At 36.5% G+C, this 6459-nt stretch overlaps 1 non-coding gene across 1 annotated transcript; it reads left to right on the forward strand.

Moving 5' to 3' along the window:
* The first annotated feature begins 5351 nt into the window (after positions 1-5351).
* Trnat-ugu (transfer RNA threonine (anticodon UGU)) lies at positions 5352-5423 on the forward strand. The gene has a single exon. It is a non-coding gene; the product is annotated as a tRNA-Thr (tRNA).
* Positions 5424-6459: the final 1036 nt, after the last annotated feature.

The raw sequence follows: 6459 nt of genomic DNA on the forward strand, positions 1-6459 counted from the left end.
GTAAGTCTGTTTGAAAGATTTTGGTGGAAATTTGGGTATGAAATGCGTTCTTGCTCGACTCGTCTCGATAAAGCTGAAATCTTTTCAAAAAGAGTACCGTAAACAGGTCCCTTTGGGCATACTTGACCATGCGAATTTCGATCCCAAATTCATGTAGAGCAATGCCGATAAGACATGGGCTTATGAGTTTGACAAGCAAACAAGTCAACAATCATCGGAATGGAGGGGGAAAAACGAGCCGAAAACTGAAAAACCACCCCAAAGCCGTTAAAAAATCAAGGTTATGCTCACTGTCTTTTCGATATTCTTGGTTTGGTGCACAATCAATATTTTCCGGAGGGACAGTTGGTCAATAAGCAGTTCTACTTGACCGTATTGAGGCGTTTGCAAGAGAACATCCTGCGAAAAGAGCCAAAATTGTGGAAGAACAATTCATGGATTTTACGCGGTGATAATGAACCATGGCATTGAGTCACGATTGTGACGGAATTTAAAACCAAAAACGCAATGAATACCATCGATCAACCTCCGTATTCACTAGATTCGGCTCCGTGTTGTTGTTCCTTGTTTCTCAAGTTGAAATTGCCGCTCCGTGGAAGACGTTTTCAGTCCATTGAAGAGATAAAACAAAGGTGCTGAAGGCCATCCCAAAATGTGCTTATGAAAAGGGTTTTGAGGACTGCAAAAATCGTTGGCATAAGTGTATTACATCTGGTGGGGATTACCTTGAAGGCGAAAAATAAATAGTGATGAATAATTAAATATTTCGCTTTTTATTTACAATTTCCGGGTACTTTTTGTCACAACGTATGTATATTCGATATCTGCAAAACCAAAAATTAAATTTTTGAAGTTCACAAATGGATATGAGAGTAAAGATATTGAATGAAGTTGTACAATAAGTGATTATTTGGGGCGGTTTGGCTGGTCGCTTGATAAGGTAAACTTATTTTAAATATACATATGTATATATATATATATTTCTCAATGAAATGGTTATAAATCGCTTGTATTAGGAAAAACATCTCTGACCACCAATTATATGCCTTAGAATGAAATAACTTTATGAAATTTTAGAATTCCCAGCCTTGAGTTGGCAACGCATAACATTATCGTACGTCGTACGTCGTATATCGTGTACGTATGTATATAAGCAACTGATATCACTTTGTTGCATGCGAGTAAGCATGTCCGCATTCGCACAAAAAAGTAAAAACACAAAAAACAAACAAAAAAACACCAGACGTTTGAACGATTTACAGGCGTGTAGCCGCATATTTGGCGTTTTTTCCGCTTCTATGTGTAAACATATTTTCATATACATATCTACGCCTATAAGACTAAATTTGTATGTGCAACAATTTCGCCAACAATGCTGCTTGCCACATGCTAACACGGCAACATTCCTATTGTGTTTTAACACATGCATTGCTTGTAAATAATTTACAAAGTATCTACTAAGTTTATATGAATTAAATAGCCACAACACATGTGCTCGTGTGTGTGTGTGTGTGCTTGTGAGCATGCAAGTTGAGGCAATTAAATGGCAGCGGACAGCCGGATAGTTGTGGGCTAATCGGCGCCTTGCGCGCTCATTCCTAAACTGGCGTTGAGTTGTGATGATTAAAAGCACATAAAAACATTTAAAAACACACACACATCTGCATTTATTTATAGAAAAATACAAGCACTTTTTTCTTACGCGCACAAAATCCATGTTGCTCATACGCCTTGTCCGACAGTCCCACCTCCCTTTGCTTATTTTTTCAAGCAACACGTGTTTGTTGTTGTTGTTGCTGTTTATGTTGCTAGCATGATTTTGGTTACTTTTTAGTTGCTTTAAATTGTTTTCGTTGTTGTTCGCTTTAATCGCGTGCTCTGCTCCGGCGCTGCTTCGTACGAGTACGCGTGAGCAAGTTCAGGAAAATATTCCAATCGGTCGCTTGAAGCGTGACGGTCAATGATCAGCGCGTACGCGGTGCTGCTAGAAAGCCCAACGAATGGCTAGCTCTACTCAGTACATGTGCGGGTATATATATTTTTATTTATGTACTATATATTCGCGAACCAGTGGGTAATAATGTGGAAAAAATTCTAAAATTTTGCAGTATTTACAACTGCCTGCAATTATTTAAATTGTTTGAAAAAAATTTTGTGCAGCTTCAACATGCCATATTTCTTACTGGAAATTCTAACCAGAAAATATAAATTAGTACCTTGAATTTTTCAGTTATTGTTAACTAAATATACTATAGTTCCCTTAATTGAAGCGAAAAAATTATTAAAACACCATTAGAGTATATTAAGTTCAGCATTCATCAAGTTCAGCGCGTACGCGGTGCTGCTTCATCAAGTTGTTTATGAATCAAACTGCAACTAGAGAGTGATTACATGAAAATTACCCGATACTATACCGGAAATTATACTAAAAATAAGAAAAAACATTAACTTTGATTGCATCAACCCTTCTTTCAATATAATTCCCTTAATTATGGAGAAAAGACTAAAGAGTGATTAGATGAAAAATACCTAAAATTATTCGAAAAACAAGAAAAAATGTTAAAATTGATTGCACCGATCCTTCATGAATAAAAAATGTTGGTGTGAGAACTTGATTTTGATATAACAGTTTGTATGAGTAATGCAGATATATGCTAAAGTGATCCGATCTCAACACTTTCTTTGGAGTAAAGTTGCTTTGAACAATAATGAGTACCAATTATATACCATATATGTATATACACACTGACAGACTGAGGTCAATGACTAAATCAGCTCAGCTTCTCGCACTGATCAATATATAAATATATAGTATATATTATAGGATCTCCTACGTTTCCTATTGGTTGTGGCAAACTTAATATACTCTGTTCAGGGTATAAAAAAAGATATTTCCAGATATATTCAAATTTAATGTCAGCTTCATTACTTTCTAATGTTTACCAGAACCTCTAACCAGTCGATACAAGTAGCTCCTCTGGTATTTCTCCATAAATTGTGGAGATGCTGAACTTTTCTGAAAAAATGTAGTCTTCGTTTGGAGAGCTCAAACCAAAGTTTCCTTTATGCTCGTAGAAACCTTTGGATCTACACGTTCTTTAGTTATTAACCTTGCATAATCCCCGAAGAAGTTAGTTGTGTTAGAAGTTTGAGTGGAGATAAGTTTCGAAGTTAGTGTAATGGAAAATGAGGTTTGTGGAGAGGTGTCAGGCTCTAATAAATTAATTTAGCCTTAAATATACAAAATATACATACATAGACCCATAACGAATTTCTTCAAAAATGTTCAAAACCACTTTTCATAGGAAGAAATCTTGATTGAAGAAGTAGCTAGTTAAAAAATACACGGGACCACACTGGAACTTATTCCAAAAATTAAATTAGCAGTCTTTGCTGACATGTTAGAAAGAGCTTAAATATATATATATATCTTTTTATAGTGGGAGAAAGCATCGAAATTAGAAGTGCGGAACTTTAGTTCCCTAAACTTTACATACTCTCAACTCATATATCATACGAACAGACGCTGTACTGTATATTCCTTAGTTTTGTCATAATTAGAGCTGACGCTTTCCATTTACCAAAGAACTGACACATGAGTGCTGCCAAATTTTTCATCGAAAAATTATCGCCAAGTGAAGTTTTTCACCTTTAATTTACATTTGGATAAAACGAGGACAAAATACGCGCTCATAGTCTTCTATGCACTCTGTACACGTCGTTCAGTACGGACTAAGGCCGTGCTGGAATCAGAACAGATAGTTTCTAAAGCATGTCCACTCAGTATTTGGGTTATGTGGAAGTCTAAGACCCCATGCTATCTATCTGTAAACGAATAGACGTCCGGGATTAGTCTGTGGGTTAGCTTCTCTTTTTTACTTCTTCATACGGCTCTGATAGCTGGTCCAACCGCGCGAATTTGTCTCCTGGATATCAATGGGCGACATACCAGCTAGTATATATATGAGACCTGGTCTAGGAAAAGCTGTTAAAAACAATCGTCAGTTTCCCGTTAACTCATTAATTCTTCTCCTTTTTTTTTGACACCTAAGCCCCCTTTCCGTAGACCAGGTCACATATACTATATATGATTTTAAGTACGACTATAATATTCATTATAGATATTGTAAATTCATCGTTCATTCAAAGCTCTTTTATAATCCCTCTTCTCTTCACTTTTAGCTGAGCCTGATAGCTCACTTAATATATAGGTTGCATGTACTGAAACATATTTACCAGTCTTGAAGATCGTATTTAGTTTTCGGTTGACGAATTAGATTTTGAGTATTATCATCGGTAATAGCCAGATATGGAAGGATGGAGTCATATGTAGAAGTATGCGCAAGTGAGGTAAGTTCTCTGAGAGACATTCATTCTCAAAATTCTGTTTAATTCATTTTAACTAGCATTTTAGTCATTGTAAATAAAGCCGCGAACGTCTTTCGAAGTTTTGGGCTTTTGAATAGTCGTTCTCGTTAGACGGGGTTTCGGAGTTTTGCGAAATTTTACATAATAATTTAGAAAAAAAAGTTCTTAAAAATTCAGAAAACTTTGTCATTATCTTCACAAAAGCAAAATGTTCCGGTTTAAAAATTTGCTGTTAGTTTCCCAAAGAAAAAAAATGTATTTTATTTTTTAATATTAACCCAAGCATCATATAATTTGTACCACTGTCCGTTATGTATTTAGCTGCGTATTCCGCACATCGACAGCAAAAAGCACTCTTCAAATTATAAATGTTTGTGTTATTTTTGTTATCATTTGCAGTTAATACGTTTTAAGTGGTGACCGTTATAATTTCGATTGTTATGGTTCTCGCGTGTGTTTTGTTTTCAAAATTTTGATGTTTTATTTTTTTAGAGATTTGCATAATGAAGACATAGAAGCACATATCCCGTGTATAAAGCATATTAAAATAAATATTTTCTAATTTCATTATTAAAATGTTAATAGTTGAAAGCTTCCGTTAATCATTGGCGGAGTCAATAAACTTTTTGTAGCGCCATTTAAACGGTATAAATGCTAGGGTATGAGCAAGCACAAAGTATTTAAAATAAAAAATTTAATAGTATATTTAAAAATTTAGAAAGGAAATTTTTTCTCTATTGATCTCTTTCTATCGAACTAAAAATAAAAACACGATTGTCTATGATTAAATATGACAAATATTCAAGATCGAAAATATACGCCTTCGCACTCAAATTGCATCAATTCTTATCTTTGTTTCGTGGATGTTATCATTTCATCAATTAAGTTATTATTTCTAACATCACGCAACATCTTCACTTCGATGCCGATAAACTTCTAAATTTCAATGAAGTTCATTTTCTCAGAATTCACTCATTTTAAGCGCCTCTTTAGCTCAGTGGTAGAGCACTGGTCTTGTAAACCAGGGGTCGTGAGTTCAATCCTCACAGGAGGCACAACTAACGGTAAACTTTTTTAGATATTATTAACAATCATTTATTTTTTATCGGGAGCTCTCAAACAACTCTTCTTTGAGATTGCTAGATCTATGCTTTCATGCTAGCGGAAATGGCCGTCATCAAGGTAGGCCCAAATGTACTTTTTCGAAGTGCAGCTTCTATTAGGAAGGTATGCAACCACTCCGATAGAAGAGCTGCTTTGCAGGCCTCGAGCTCGGTGACAGTGAACTGAAAGTTAGTCAAGGAGTGTATGACCGCAGTAGCAGTGGCATCAAGCTACTTTCACATTCAACTTGTCTGAGTACCTGGCCACAAGCGAAATCCGAAAGAAAATAAACTTGGAAAAAAAGACACCTTTACCCGAATTCCTTCAGGGGTTGCGAAAGCCTTCTACTTGGTCAGAAGCTAGACAGAAGCTTACGCAGGGTATGTGGTCGGATAGGCAGTACGGGTTCGGGAAAGGACGCAGTATAAAGAATGCATGGTTTTATGATCAGAATGTCGTTAGGGAGAATATCAAGAAATATGTCCTTGGCATATTTGTTGGAATCAAGGGGACGTTTGATTACCTGGGATCGAGTGGTGCAACGGATGGATGAGCTTGGCTGTCCGGAAATTACGCTTTGGCGGAGTTATTTATTCTTTCGTACAGAAAGGCCTCTCATGTCGGCATGAATGGGAGTATGGAGATTGAAGTTGAGTGTGGCTGCCTCCCATATGTGGTCCATATATTTGGAACCTTATGATGGACACTCTGCTTGGGCAGTTCGAGCCACTCTGTAGGTGTTGTGCGTATGCGGATGACCTTCTTCTTATTGTCGAAGACCGTTCACGGACTGAGCTAGAGCGAACGGGAGGACAATCTTAGAGATTGTGAATACCTGGGGTGTAGGTGTGGGGTCAGCATAAGATATGTGACGCAAGTCAAATGGCTGACCATGAGTGAAAGGATGCGTTTTAATAAGATAATAAAAAAACAAGTTTTTGAAACCCGTAAACCCATCTAACACCTTAATATGGTTGTTCCGTGGGA

This window comes from Bactrocera neohumeralis, chromosome 3, assembly GCF_024586455.1.
Source record: "Bactrocera neohumeralis isolate Rockhampton chromosome 3, APGP_CSIRO_Bneo_wtdbg2-racon-allhic-juicebox.fasta_v2, whole genome shotgun sequence".
Classification (NCBI taxonomy): Eukaryota; Metazoa; Arthropoda; class Insecta; order Diptera; family Tephritidae; genus Bactrocera; species Bactrocera neohumeralis.